The following is a 15,856-nucleotide window of genomic DNA, read 5'->3' on the forward strand; positions in this document are numbered from 1 at the left end:
CCGGAAATCGAACATCTCCTCCCCCAAGAAGCTGGCCCTGGCCCTCACCTGTTCACGCTTTACACTACGTTCCTGAGTAAGCACATCTACTTCTTCGGCTTTAACACTTTCACTACCACCTCTCTATCAATGACACCCAGATCTTCTTCCCACAACTGCCTTCTCTCAAAATGTCATCAATAACCATAAAGCCATTTGTAGCCTGTGGCCCCACAGGGCCCGGCCAGAAGGTGTGATGTGCTTGACCCCTAAGGAAACACATGGAAATAAAAGGCACAGACACCAGGGTAATAAAAGTAGTTTAGTTAAATGTGTAGTGTGTTTCTTTATTTATATGTGTTGTGTATGTGTGTGGATAATACCATCCAGCCCACCGTGGGGCTGGATGGAATACAGAAATAAAAGAAAGAAAAAAGAACAATAGAACAGAAGTCCCTTGCCAAGAATGGGATGGGTTGGGCAGGGGAGAAAAGAATTCAAAGAGGATTTAAAACAAAAGACAGTTGAAACCAGGCAGTTAGAGGAGAGAGAAAGAAACGTGGAAGCAGCAAGACTTACCTGGAAGGGCGAGGGGTGGCACTGCCTCTAGCGGCCCACCACGGATTACATCCAGAAAATTGTGTCAGGCGGCATGTGGAGAGTCCCCTCCAGAGAGAGATCCAAGCGGGCTGAGCTGCTTATGTCAGGGGCCCCTCGGCAGCCCTGGGACCGTGGCACTTGTTGGTCTTCCCTGGGGCCAGACCGAATGGGCCCAGTCTTATTCATGGCCCAGGAAGCATACTGGGAGCTGCCTGGGTCAACAAAGAGAAGCCTGGCATAGGACGCGTGTGGTGGGGGGCATCCAAGACCAGTTTGCCCAGCTGTGCCCCTGAATGCCCGCCTCATGGCCAGCGAAGCGTGCACTTCATAAAAGTCCTCCTGGTCTGCGAATGATAGGCGGAGTCTGGGAGGTGAAGAGCCGAGAGGGTGATGCCCGCTCTACCCACAAGGGTGGAGTGACACATATGAAGTCCCAGGTTCGTCTTGCCAACCAACTCGGGTGAAGAAAATGGGAGGAGGAAGTCCCAGGCTGCTCTGTTCAGCGGCCCAGGTGAAGGAAGCCCTGGGACACCCAGCGGAGCAGCCCGGGTGAAGACTGTGGCCCCACCCTGTGCCCAACAATGCATTGCTGAGAGGGCAGGCCAGAAGAAGACTGCAACGCGTGGTGGTGATCGCAGGCGCCATCCCCTGTTACCATGGGGACACCACCTGACCGTAAAATGGCTGCGGTGCGGAGATGATCACAGTGGCCTGCCCATGACCCTGTGGACGCTACCTGATTCCAAGATGGTGGCAAGTGCTGCGTGGTGATGGTGGTGGCCCCAGCGCTAACAGGGTCGCTCTGAAGATTTTGATCAGCACTGCAGGTGCAGTGGTGATCACAGGTGGGCTCCTAGCCCACGGGGACACCTGGGAGGGGATATAGGGCCACGGGGTGCAGTGGAGACAACGAATGAGCCCCCCAGCCATCATGGCCCCACCCAGAAGACAGCCCAAGGATGCGGGGTGAAGCGGGGAGTGCAGGCAGACCCCACTTGCACAGGTGGACGCTCAGGACTTATAAAGAGAACGGACTTTGCGGTAGTGCAGGTGGCTGCATGTGGTTGGGGCCACCCTGAAGGAAGAAGAGAGGCCAGGCTTCAGCCATCATCTGTATGGGACAAGCCCCAGCCAGCCACCATCCAGCCTTGCCACCAGGATCAGCCAGAACCAGCCAGCCTGACACCAGCCCTACACTTCATCCCTGCACCAGCCAGCACAGAGCCAGTGCTACCAAGGACAGACCTGCAAAGGTACTGTGAAGGGGGTGACTGACTGCAGCAGTCACCCCATTGTGACATTGGGGCTCATTATAAGTTTGCCGGCTGGAAATTAAGTGCTGGTAATAACGTTTACCATCACTTTTCTGGACTGTCAAACTACAAGTTTGCTGGTGGGGTGGCTTGATTTACTTCCAGCCATGAGCTGGAGGTAAATCAGGCACCCCATCGGCAAAAAACTGCTGGTATTACGGTAATACCAGCATCCCCCCCATGGAGTCCTATGGAATCCTGCGGATGGGGATTTAACTACCATTGTATTACCAGCAGATAAAATGCTGGTAACGGTATTACTGTTTGATGGTATCCTGGATACCACTAAACTTGTAATGAGCCCCTTACCCTCTACCACCTTGCTGACTTCATCTCTGTGCACTCTCCCTCACAAACCGTACCTTCTACCTCCCTCCTTAACTTCACTTGCCCCATTCCACTGGAATGCACTCCACCAACTATCAAAACTATCCCATCTCTTGAGCGCAAGCTCCACCTTCTGACATGAAAATTGGCTGCTCCATCGTTCCCAAATCACTCCAGTCAACTCTGGCCTCTGATTCTCCATTCATATGTTCACCTGTAAATATGTTAATATGAATAATATGATATATCAATGCACTAGCCTCTACTAAGAGCACTGGCTATGTGTGTTACACTGTTAATATCCCAGGTTTCTGTATCCCATTACCGGTATTTCTCAATAACCGGCTACTAATTGCCAGATATCCTCAATATATTATAAAGGCACCCCATCACAGGATGGACTCTCTCCTTTACTCTTTACGATATGCATCATTTCTGGTCAAAAAGGCACCCCTACTTTCAATACATGCAAATATACATGTTGCAAGCATTTGCCGATTACTCACACATTTGTGTGTGACCTGCGATTGAAGCAACATAAAATGTGACAGGAATTTGAAAAAACGATCTTGTGAAAATATTTGGAGACTCTATGGACCTCATTACGAATTTGGCGGTGGAGTAAAAACGTAGCAGTAATTATGTTACTGTCACTATTTGGGTGGTAACAGAGTTACCGTCACATATACTGTCCCACAGAGTTTCGTGTTTGGAGGTAGAATGGAGGATTCACCTGCAGCAATGGGCTGGAGGTGACTCCTACACTTCACCTCCAAAAATTGGTGGATTCACTGTGCAGTATTACCGTTCGTGGTAATTCCACCAAAAATCTGCATAGAGTCCGATGGACTCCAAAAATTGGGATTTACACCACCCTGCCAACACTTGTAATCCTGTGGTAATGCCACGTGACCGAGTGGTGGTAACAGTAAATTAGTTTGGCAGTAAACAGGTAGGTTTATTGCCGATTTACCACCAACTCGTAATGAGGCCCACATGCCTTTCAGGCGTAGTTAGAGAATTCTCGGATGTGAGTAGCTGTAACACAGAAAAGGGAATTTTTTGCATATGGTTGCGTGACAAATGCAAGAATAATGTGGTCAAATGAAGCCATCTACTAACTTGCTAAACACACATACCGTTCCAGCAACTGTGATCTCAGAAGACCCACCAGACTAGTTTTGGGCCGCTAAGTACTCGCATTCTGTCCAATAAAATCCTTAGAGTGGCAATCGAGCAGTGTGCAAAATCAGATATAAGCGTATTAGACATCTTGAATAAAAAAAATCCTTGTGTTTCCACACTGCAATATAAAATAAGATTGTAACTTTTATTCGTTTTAACTGCTGTTTTCCACTTCCATAACTAAACAAGTGTCTGATTGCCGCGCCAGCTCAAACAATCCATTTGGAAAAACAGTGTCCTCTTCTATTTACTCATCCTGGTTTATTCAAAGCAGACACGCCTTAGATACATGAACACAGAAGGTACACAAACAGAGCCGTGATCTCATTCCAACTGGGCCTGTGGTTGCATAAGCCATAGAGGGCAGAGAATATCTCATGCTATCCGTCGTACCATGAAACCAAAATGGCACTTTATAAGACGCGTGGCTTTAAAACCTGCCCCTCGTGCATGAACAACCTGTAAGTGTAACCTACAAACACCTTTCTAAAGATAGATTCACCTTTCGACGCACGTTTATTAACAATTGCTGTAATATTCCAACATGCACCTTTAAACGTTTAAATTAATTAATCTTGTATAACGAGACTGGGATCCGACCCTGTGTTGCTCAGAGTTGTGCAACTTGCCACGAGCTATCCCCCCTGCCCAGGATATATTAGTCTTCTTAACATAGGATAAGCTAATGGGTAGATACAATGGGCCTCATTACGAGTATGGTGGTAAGCGGAAAAAGAGCTGGTAACATAATTACCGTGACATTTACCACTCCGCCAAACTAAGGGTTTCTGAAAATGTGTGGTAATTCCCTCACTGCTAATTCCGACAGAGGAATTAGCGCCAATGGAATTACTTATGAGAACCTGCAGCAGTTCCCCCAGGGATAATTGTACCGCAGCAATTAGCAACAGAAAATGAAATGCTAATTCCAAGCATTAACCAAAACACAGCCAAAAACAGGCAATAATTACACCAAAAACATGGTGCATCCAGGTGATGAAAAGGAAGCCACAGGTGCACCTAATGTACGTCCCACAATTTGCCTCAAAGACACTTCTCAACACCATGCAGGCACTAGCAGTAGCAAACCTCCAGCTGAATGAACTCCTCCTTTATTGAGCTACAGAGACATGTGCAGAAGCATCACAGAGCTTCACAGAGTACAAACAGCACTTACGCAGCGAGACGCGTTCAAAGAGAGCGCCCATTCCACGCGTCAGGCCATCCCCCTGGCCGGTAACTGATGTCCTGCTAATGACACTGTATCGCCTTAACAGGGAGAGTATAACTGAGCTACTCTCACTGATACAGGCAGATCTAAAAAGCAGGATCAACACAAGAGCAGACATCCCACCATTGCTGAAGCTTGTGTCGGTGGTGCACATTTTCACAACAGGCACCTTCCAGCACACTGAGGGCATGTCGCATGGGATGTTGCAGCTCACATTTTCAATTGTGCTTGCTCAAGTGCTGGATGAGTTCATGAAGAATATGCCCAAGCACATCTCCCTGCACACCACCCCTGCGCAGGTAAATGTCACAAAGGTACGGCTCTATGCAGGCGCCCACTTCCTTAAAGTCATTGCAGCACTGAACTGTAGGCATGTCACATTGGCAGCCCGCCATGCATCAGAAGAGGTTTACCGGAACAGACATAACAACATTCCCTAAACATACAGACCTTTGATTTAGACCTCACCATGACCCACTGATGTGCGCGCTCCCAGGTTCCACCCAGGATGCCATGGTCCTGTGCTCAAATACAGTGCCAGCATACATGGAAATCCAAAGAGGATGAATGACCTGGATCCTCTGCAAGTAAAATAACCATTAGGCAACACATGCAGGGTTCACAAGTGAGAATGGTAGGAATGATCGGGAGCTAGTGGGGTTCACCAATGTGATGTCAATGTAATGCATGCTCTGTTACATTGCTGTGAATTAAGGACCTGTCCCATGACACAACTCATAAGAAGCAATCCACCAGCTGACAAGGCCCTGCAAGACAACGTCAGGGCATGAACGAAATGCATAATCCCAATGTACAAATAGTAAACTACAGATACCACAATGCATAGGGAAACCATACGCAGACAGGAGACAGCACAGTTCACCTGTGCAAGATGACAGTGCAACACTGACAGGCTCTGCTATGACATGAAGGCTATACCCCAAGAATACCATTTGCTAAGTGCATGATAACTTTCACAAAGTGTACAAGATTTTCAGAAATAATATCAGAGCACATTTATGAGTGCCCAGTGCTGAAGAACCACTGAGTACATGTCCATTAGAAATCCAGGCACAATGTTTGGTATCTCGGATGGATCAGTTTTGTGTGAAATGGAGTATTCCCCTAGTGACATAGGGCCTCATTACACGTTGCGCGCTAAAAATCGCAAATTACCGGCATGGCGCCCTTAACGTGTCCGCCCTCGCTAATAACGTACCATTACGAGTACGCGGACACGAGCATCGCGCCATACCGGTAGTGCCCCAACTGCCATGCCGCTAAACTCCCCCAATAGTCCCTTACCGGCTTCGACGACAGTGCAGATAGCACCTCCGCCTTGACGGAGCATGCAAATAGCGGTCACCGCTAATAGCGGTCACCGTTAAATAGCGGAACCGGAAACAGCGTCATCGCACAGGAACGGGAAAGAGCGCGGCGGCCATCTTTAAAAACACAATCCATTGCCATCCTCTGCCCCCTGGACCTGTTTGTAGGACTTTGCTGTTGGAAAATATCTGGAACACCCTTACCATGCGCAAGGCTCTCAAAAAAACAACTGACCGCCAGCGGAAAGAACAGTTTTCGACTGAGGAGCTACTAATGCTGACACAGACCCTGTCTGAAAATGCTGCAGTGGTCTTCGCAAACGACATGCAGCGGGAGACACTCCTCCAAAAAAAAGCAATCTGGGAGGAGGTGGCACTGAAAGTAAGTGGTGTGGGCACCAGCACCCGCAATGTACGTGAGTGCCAGAAAAGATGGGATGACCTTAGACTCCGGGTCAGAATGATCTTGGCAGAAAATCACATTGCCACAGCAGGTGGATCGGGGTCGCCAATCAAACTAAAAGAATGGGAGGAGACATGTGCCAACCTCATAGGAGTTGAATGCATCGAGGGAGTCGGGAGGATGCAGCATGGCGTGGCAGGCACTTCGGATGGAGGTAAGTGTACCAATGAAAGCATGCAATGTGAATCTAGTGGTCCCCGCAAATGTCAGCCCAGAATCACCTCATGGATGGCCAAACAGCCACACATGCATCCCACCCTGCCCATGTCAGTGTCAGACCCAAACACACACACATGCACACATCAACAGAGCCAAGGGCCACCCACAACACTGCATGGATGAGCCACTGAACTGACACATCACCTGCATCCTTCACAATGAAGTCCAAATGCCCACAACTGCATTGATGATGTATCCTGCATTAAGTACATCGAACCGTAACCAATGCCATCCCCCTTCTTGTCCCCGACAGGGTCACATACAGACAGTAGCGATGGTGGGAATGCATCCCAGGCACCCCCTGCGCAGAAGAAAAAAAGGCCACAGCCCACAGAGGACACCCCCACAACATCCAGGGGAAAAGGCACAAGGCTCCATTTGCAGAGTCTCAAACATCGGTCGAGCGCCACTGCCAAGGCCACACCAAAGCCAACTGCCCCACCTCCAGAAGTCCACTCACCACCACTGATCACAGCCACCGAGGGACCACCATCAGCTGCAGCCAGTTCGGCAGGAGAGGCGGCAGCCACTGCTCCATTATGTGATGTGAAGGACCCAACAGAATTCGACCTGGGCATGCACACCCCAAGCCCCCCTGGAACCACCCAGCCATCACCACCACACACACACCTGGCTCCAACGTCACTGGTGATGAGACCATGGGAGCTTTCAGGAGCCCCCCGGTGCCTCCATCTGTTCACCTGCCTGCACCACAATGCACACCAGCCAAACCACCAGAGCCCGACACTGCCCTTGACCTGGCCAGCATCAGCCAGCGGCAACAGGGTCTCACTGTGCTGGTTGGGCAGCACGTGGAGGAGGCTGCCCTTCTCAGGGAGGAGATTGCAGAGACATCCAGGCAGTCCAGGGAGGGGATGGAGGCATGCACAGACAGGCTTTGAGGGGAGCTCATCCGTATTGCGGATGCTGTGGACCGCCAATTCCCACCACCACCTGGACAGTATGCCCCTTCTTTGTCTGCCAGTTCACGGCAGTCAAGCCCACCCCACTGCTCTGCACGCACCACAAGGCGCAGCTCTAGGCAGCCTCCCAATGCTGGTTTTGGCAATGACCAATAGGGAGTTAATGTTCATGCTTCCGTGTGCATGCCTGGACACATACATTGTGGAAGACACATGAGAGACTGTTGTGGGGAGTGGGGGGAAGGGTGTTATGGGACTGTTGTGGGGGGCAGAGGGGAAGGGTGTGATGGGACTGTTGTGGGGGGTGGGGGAGAAGGATGTGATGGGACTGTTGTGGGGGGTGGGGTGGAAGGGTGGCGGGATGTTTGGGGACATTCACATTTTCCTGTTTAAGTTCATGAATACACTAGTGTTTGAGCAAAACACAGGCCTGGACTTCTTCATTGTGTATGTGTACTTTATTGACGCCAGCGTCCATTGTGAGCACACGAACAGACACCAGTGCATTACTAGCCATATCCAGGTGACAGTACGAGAACATGTTACTCAGAATATTTGGTTGATCAGATGCTGTCTCACAACACGTCCCTCCTGGCCATCCCCTCTTGCATGACCTGTATCCCCTTCACCTCCATCCTCCTCACCATCATCATCCTCATCAGGTGCCTCCATTTCAACATCAGGGGGCAGTGCCACATTCCGTCTGATACACATATTGTGCAGCATGACACATGCTATGGTGATCTTGGCCACCTTGTCATGGCCATACAGGAGAGCGCCACCAGACCTGCTAATGCACCTAAACCGTGACTTCAAAAATCCAAAAGTCTGCTCGATCACGATGCGGGTACGGGTGTGTGCACGATTGTATTCCTCTTCGTGCCTGTTCTGTGGGTTCCGTACAGGTGTGAGGAGCCACCTCTTCAGGGGATAGCCGGCATCACCTATATGGGGGAAGGAATGGGGTCCTGTTACTGTTAACCTCAAGTGTGGCCTGTTCATTTCACAAACATTGACTTGGCATTGAGATTCAAGTACACAATCAACAGCATACATGCAAATGGTCTGTGTAACTGCAATGCGCAAAGGTGGGCTCAACCCTGCAAGTAGACATGCCCCATTAATGCCTCCAACAGTAATTGACATGTCCTGTGTGAGGCCAGGTCTTAGGTGTCCCTTTGCCCAGGCAGATTTGGTACCACACTGGTGGTGTACTGCCCTTCCAACATTGACGTTGCCATGCTGAGAGGCATCACTTCAGTGGTGCCATGGGTTCATGGTGCATTGCTATGGCTAGGGGGTATCCCTTAGCATGCATTGAAGGGCACATTGCATAATTAATGTCGTGCTGGACGAATTCAGCATGACTATGTTGACGGCATAGATGACATTTGTGTATTTTGTGGCGTGGAATGTTGTGCAGTGTGGATGTGGTTTGATGTTTGATGTTTCTAAACTTGGATAGTCATCTGTGTTGTGTAGCATATACTTGCATGTCCGTTCATCTCAAGGACGTTGCTGCCCTCCTAGATGGACATTGGCTTACATCTGTATGTGCATTTGGACGACGGACTACAGGCTACACCCAGTTGGAGTATCTATCTCTCCCCCCCCACGCACACCCAGTTGGAGTATCTTTCTCTCCCCCCAAGCACACCCAGTTGGAGTATCTATCTCTTCCCCCCCACGCACACCCAGTTGGAGTATCTATCTCTCCCCCCCACGCACACCCAGTTGGAGTATCTATCTCTCCCCCCACAAGCACACCCAGTTGGAGTATCTATCTCTCCCCCCCCAAGCACATTGCCATGTGCTTGGCCTGCTACTCACTAAGTAGCCATGAACATTGTCCTGTTTGTCGCTCCATGTAGCGGGGGATAGTTGAGTTCCGCAGGACCATGGAATCATGGGTTGATCCGGGAAATCTGGCACAGCAATGTGTGATTATCTTGTTGGCGTCACATACCATTTGGACATTGATGGAGTGGAATTGCTTCCTGTTTCTGTACACTACTTCATTGTGATGTGGGACGACCAATTCCACATGTGTACAGTCGATGGCCCCGATGCAACTTGGGATGCCTGCCAGTGAATAGAAACCGACTTTGGTGTTTGCAATCTCCTAGGCAGTCCGTGGCATGTATATGTGTTCGGGTGCATGCTCCAGGAGGGCATCGAGTACCTGGTTTAGTGTGCGTTAAAATACTGGTTGGGAGATGCCATGCATCTGCCCCACAGTATGCTGGTAGGTGCCTGTGGCCAGGAAGTGGAGCACAGTCACCACCTTCAGTAGAGGGGGATGGCAGTTCTGATGTCTATGAAGCTCACAATGTCGTGGTGTATCATGTCCACAATGCTGGTGATGGTATCCCGGTCCAGACGGTACAGGGTGTGTATCTGCTCAGGTGTTAGGTTCAATGGACTGGCTCTGAACCTGGGAATTGGTGGGTGCCTCTGTGGTATGATTAGGTGCCGTGGTGGTGCTTGCTGTGCCTGTCTTGCTCTCCTCCTCCTCCTGCGTCTCCTCTGTGCTGCCTGTGGTTGTTGCAGCTGCGCTGCAATCAGGTCCTCCAGGCCATGTAATGCTGCTAGTATTGGAACCATCTTGGTGTGGGAAGGGGTGTGGTGTGCTCCTTTTGAGCAGCCACAGTCTCCATTGCCTCCAGCTGTGCTGATTGTGGCCACCTGTGGCAGGTGGTAACACTGCACAGTTCTCTTAACGGGTGGTTCGCGATGGCGGTATTAGCGCCATGCCGTTAAGGGGTTTTGGGTGCTTTTCCATGCCGCTATTGGCACGTCCGCCTGGCTTGTGATGATGTGCTAATAGCGGCATGGCATAAATTACGGACGCGAGGGTCGCGCGCCCGCGGACTGGCTGCTATTAGTGGCACCATACTTAGCGGTGCCGCAAATAGCGGTGAGCAAGGTCATAATTTGGATGGGGATTTAGCGTTACCGGTATTCCATTACCGGTAACGTTAAATCCCTACCGCCTACCGTGTAATGAGGCCCATAACCGTTTCTCCCTTCAAAAAGGCATGACACAATTTAGGACAGAGACCAATGGTGGAAAAATAAATGTTGCCATACGTATATTGCCTGAAATTTAGACCATCATGCTGTGACTACTTGGTACACTTGCTGATTGTTCCACAACCAACACCTAACACCATTGTCTTACCAGGTGACTCTGGCTACCCACAGGTAGCACAGGAGTTGGTGTACAATGAGGCACACGTTAGGTCGAGGCTCTGTGAAGTGTGTACATTTGGCCTGCGACATTCCAGTGTCTCCATCAGACAGGGGGCACCCTAATGCACAAGCAAACAAGGTGGGACAAATGTTTGCATTGTGTGCCATGCTGCACAGCACGTGCATTTAGAGACATGTCCTCGTGCCTCCGGATGTCAGCATGGAACTCCCAGATGAGGATTTTGACACAGATTCTGGGGACCACTTGTTGATATGCAGAGACCGTGATGAAGGCAGGGACGGAGGTCTTGTATGAAAATAACGTATTGAGAATTTCTTTTAAGGACATTGGATTACACATGCCTAACACAATTGTATATTATCACATAGTAAATATTTCATACTCAATCAAATATGAACATGCTCTCGTCTTTTCATGATTAGATGTGACTTTATTTACCAGCTAAACAACACCCTGGCCTTTCCACCTCCCTTCTAACCAACATCCTTGCCTTCCCACCTCCCTCTCCCTCATCCCCAACACCCTTGCCTTCCCACCATTAGCCTTGACCTCCACCTCCCTTATCCCCAACACCCTTACCATTTCACCACCCTTATCCGAAACACCCTTCCCCCCACCCGCCATATTCCCAACACTCTTGCTCCCCACCTCCCTTATCCCAAACAGCCTTGCCCCACTGCCCATATTCCCAACACCTTTGACCCTCCACCTCCATTTTACTTGTGTGCGTGTCTCTTGTACTGTAGTCTCATTGACATGACTATTTTAGCATGCCAGATTGATCAGCGTCTGTGGGTTCCACAAAGTGATGGGACCAACTTTGGGGGTTGCCAGGCAGCAAGTCTTCCGTGGGGGTGACAGAAGTTGAACTTTCAGACTCTTGCCCTCGGATATGCTGCAATGGCAAGAGCAGTGCCCTTTGCATGTTCTCCACACCTGACAATATGGCCTCCGTCAGCTCTCTTACGCTCCGGCCCACCACTGCATTGCATGCTGTTGCTGTAGAGAGATGGCGGCATTGCCCATCCATTTCCATAGCCATATGTCAGTATGAGCTCTGCTTAGCATTCCTAATAGCCTTCAGGTGAATCCACTGCTGCTCTGTGATGTTTTTAATGTGTTCCTGTTGCTGCTCAATGTTGTTCTCTTGAACGGTGTACTGGAGGACACCTGTCAGGAATGCCGAAAGGACTGGGGGAGTCATGCAGGTACCTGCCCTCTTGACTACTGACAACTACTGGTCCATCAGTTCCTGTCTCTGTGTCCTGATGCTGGTGGCAATAAATCGATGAAACAGGTGAGAAGGGGAAAGGAGGGGCCTGCAGAGTGCTTGGCAGTGTCAACCCATGGGTGGGTAGTGCTGTATCCAACAGGTTACTGGTCTCTACAGAGATCTGCAGGCTGGTGGTCCTGGCAGCAGATGGGGCGTTGGCATAAGTAGTAGTGTCGGATGTGATGGCAGCAGGTTGTATTGCTGCATCAGTGGCGGTTTTGGTAGTGTCAGTGGTCACAACTGCTGGAGAAGGTGCAGCTGGCATGATTGTCCTGGTGGCAGAGGCTGTCTTCCCAAGTGTCTTCCAGCAGTTACCTTCTCTGTGGCATACCTCATTGGCTATGACATATTGGACCCGGCTTTCTCTTCCTGAGTAACCCGAGAACGGTAAGCAGGTATTCATCATATGGACTTGTGCATGGCATAGAAATACACTTATGCATTTTGGAGGATGCTGACCAAAGGCTAATGGGGTTAGGTGGCTTCACTTAGGTGAGGATGGCTACTCAACCATTGATACGCATACCCTCAGATGTGCATACACCTTGCCGGTTTTGTGAGTTGAATTTGGTGTGTCATGGTTTTTGTTGTCAAGTCCACCTTGTGGGTTACTCTGAGGAGTACCATCATGAACAGGGTATTTTGTCAGGGCCCACACACAGCACTGGCTAGGTTGGACTCGGGCAAGGAGACATGAGGAGTTTACCTAACATTTATGATTGGCAGATGCATTGCTGATGTGACATTTACATGGGTCAGGTCAGTTATTGCACTGGTGGTTTCAATGTGGGTTCAATGTTCTTTGCATGTTTTGGGGATTCATGTGGCAAACATGGGTTTTAGTTGACTGCATGGCCCTGGACTGCCCTAATATGTGCATCTCCAGTTTGCATAAAGTTATATTTCCGTAGATGCAATGGTAATATTCTGTCTTCAAAGTCATGTGGATATGGTGTCCCTGAATCGATGGCACATGCATACTTTTGCCCTTACATTGGTAATATGGCTTCATGGTATGGCTTTGACCTTGCAATTGTGGCCATCTAATTTCACCGATTGGCACATGGCTAGGCTAAAGACTCGGGTCATGCATTCACAATAGAGAGATGTCATTCGCAGCCACCAGGTTTGGGTTGACACCCTCTGACAATTCCCTCAATGGTAGCCATGTGGAGGTACTGCCAAACTCATAATGGGGTCCAAAGTGAAGTATCCTATGGGTGATCCTTTTGTAATCAATACTGGATTGTTTACTAGAAGCTGCTTATGCAAAGGGTCAATTTCGTTCTGTTCCCTCAGAGATCTTCCAGGACCCATGACCAATCAGGTACCATTAGTGAGCATTAGTGGATTCCAAATGATGCCTCCCATCATGGCTTTGAGTTCTGTTGCATACCCTGCAGCCTCGTGGAAAGACTATTTCTTGACTGCAGAGTGTTAGACATTTTGCCAGCTTGTAGTTTGCTTGATGGTCATTCTTTTTAGCTTTAGATCCCTCTAATTCTGCTCCGTCACAATTGTGTGATCTAGTGAGTAGTTTGTTCCACAATGCAGTGTTATGTGCCAGGTGGGTGTATGGTTGCCGCGCTACAGCTTGAAATATGAGGGTGAGCAATTGGCAGGGATAGCTTTGAAAATTGCCAGGTTCTACGTTATTACTCCTGGATGGACATTATTTCCAACTGGCTCCCCCTACAACATTGAAGAGAAAGACTGTGCTAGGCTACAACTAAGCTGTCCAGCCCATCCCAGTTGGCAATGCCCGTAGGTGCTCTCGGGTAAGACATCACAGTTGTAACCATTTTCCTGATTAATTTGTTTTCTTAACATGGGAAATAAACTGTGTTTAGAAACAAAGTGAGTTAGCTCACTCGCAATCCTTTATAATCAACACCTGGATCATTTAAGAGAATCTGCTTATGCCACTAAAATTAATTGCTTCCTGGTGAAGAACTTCACTTTTGGCTTAATTGTATCAATCACTTCCGAGTCCAGGGTCACTTCTGTTCTATGCCTTCAGGGGTAGTCAAAGCCCTCTGATTAAGCAAGTCCAAGAAGCATGTTCCACTGTTCGGCTGTTGTTCAGTTGGTTCCAACTGCTCCCACCATGCCCTCAAGCATTACCACATTTACCCTGTGGCCTGCCGTAGAGGCTGGTTGTTTGACTGCACGGTGTTCGACTTTTTAACAATATGTAAATTACCTGATCGCCAGTCTCCATTAGCTTGGGATCACCCTGTGACTCATGCCATCAATGTTGTTCTTAAACAAAAACAATACTTTCCAAGCCAGTATGAAACCTTCCAGTTGTGCTTGAAAACAACATACAATGCTTTTCTTTCAAACCACTGGCTTCTTTGAAAAGACATACACTTGTATTCCTCAGTGCTTGAGCCCACATTTCGTATCACAGAGTTTCCTTCCCCCACCCTTATGTCTATATCACTGTTGCTCAAGGTCCCTTTCTAAGCATGGTCAGCTTATAATGTAGATGCTTTTGGAGTCGATTAGGGCGCATGGATTACCAACAGTACAGGCGAGGTAGCCTACCTGACTGAAGAAGGTGTCTTACATTATCATATATATTGATGCTCCTTTGTGATACAGAAGGCCGCACTAGTTGTCACAACTAGCCAGTTTGAATGTCCTGTGCTATTTCAGTCAATTGTGTATCAGACGTTATAGTTATTACATTATTTGTCCATTTTATTAGGGGATTTTAACAGCTCAGCATGCTGCTGACAGCAGTCTGCAAGCCCTTTGCATGAATGTGAGTTATGCAGTCACAAATGAGAAGAGTCACAGATACGTTCTATTGAAACTCTTTCATGTGATCACCTTGATGATTGATGGTCAAGCTTTGATAAAGGAGAGTCATCCATCTAGTCATCCTGTTAAACTCGCCTGTGCTTGGGATTTTATTTCAGCTAACATCATGGTTTTTCCTTCCAAGCTCTATGTGCAGTGACTGACTGATTCGGGCCTGCCCAGTCCCTGCTGCAGTCTGATATACTACCTGACAGGATGACAATTTAACTGATCACGGATCATGTCCCCTTATACTGGATGGCCAGAAACAAGGATGCCAACCATGATATCATGAGATGGTTCTTGACTCTACAACCCTACTCCTTTAGAGTTGAACACAGGATGGGTACCAAGCATGTAAATGTGGATTTCCTATCATGCTGTCCTCAGGTAGCTTGAGGCCCGAAGCAAGAAGGGGACTTGAGTGAAAAGCTGGAGGTATGTGACAAGGTCACTAATCTGACTTTGTCATGAGGGGATGGGAAACCCTCTCAGTCTGCATCGGGAGTCCTAGCAGGGTGGAAGTCAGAGCCAGTCCTATCCCAGCAGGGGACGGTGGCAATTGAGAGGAACCCAGTTCCTCTCCCCTCCTACATGCCTGTGTATATACGAAAGGTATACGAAAGGTACCACTTTATTTCACTCCATACCAGTGCAATGCTTGCCAGGGCTAATTCTATCATTGCAGGCAACCAGAAACCATGGAAACCTTAGTAGGCAACCCGCAAGAGGGTAACCTATCAGAGACTCCAGGCTAGACATTCCAGTCAGCAGAGTTCTCTGTGCATTGGGAAGAAATAGAGCCAGCAAGCAGGGAGAATGATTATCTGCACGGCTGCGAGGAATACAGATCACCACCAAGCATCAGCAGCTGACACCACCTCAGAGAAAAACGCATCTCTGTGCCACAGAGCAGCTTGCTACAAGGTGTATCAATTCCCCAATGGTTGCCTGAGGATTCACCACAATGCGGCACACTAACAAGATTGTAGA

This window comes from Ambystoma mexicanum, chromosome 5q, assembly GCF_040938575.1.
Source record: "Ambystoma mexicanum isolate Mex_15411 chromosome 5q, UKY_AmexF1_1, whole genome shotgun sequence".
NCBI classification, from domain to species: Eukaryota; Metazoa; Chordata; class Amphibia; order Caudata; family Ambystomatidae; genus Ambystoma; species Ambystoma mexicanum.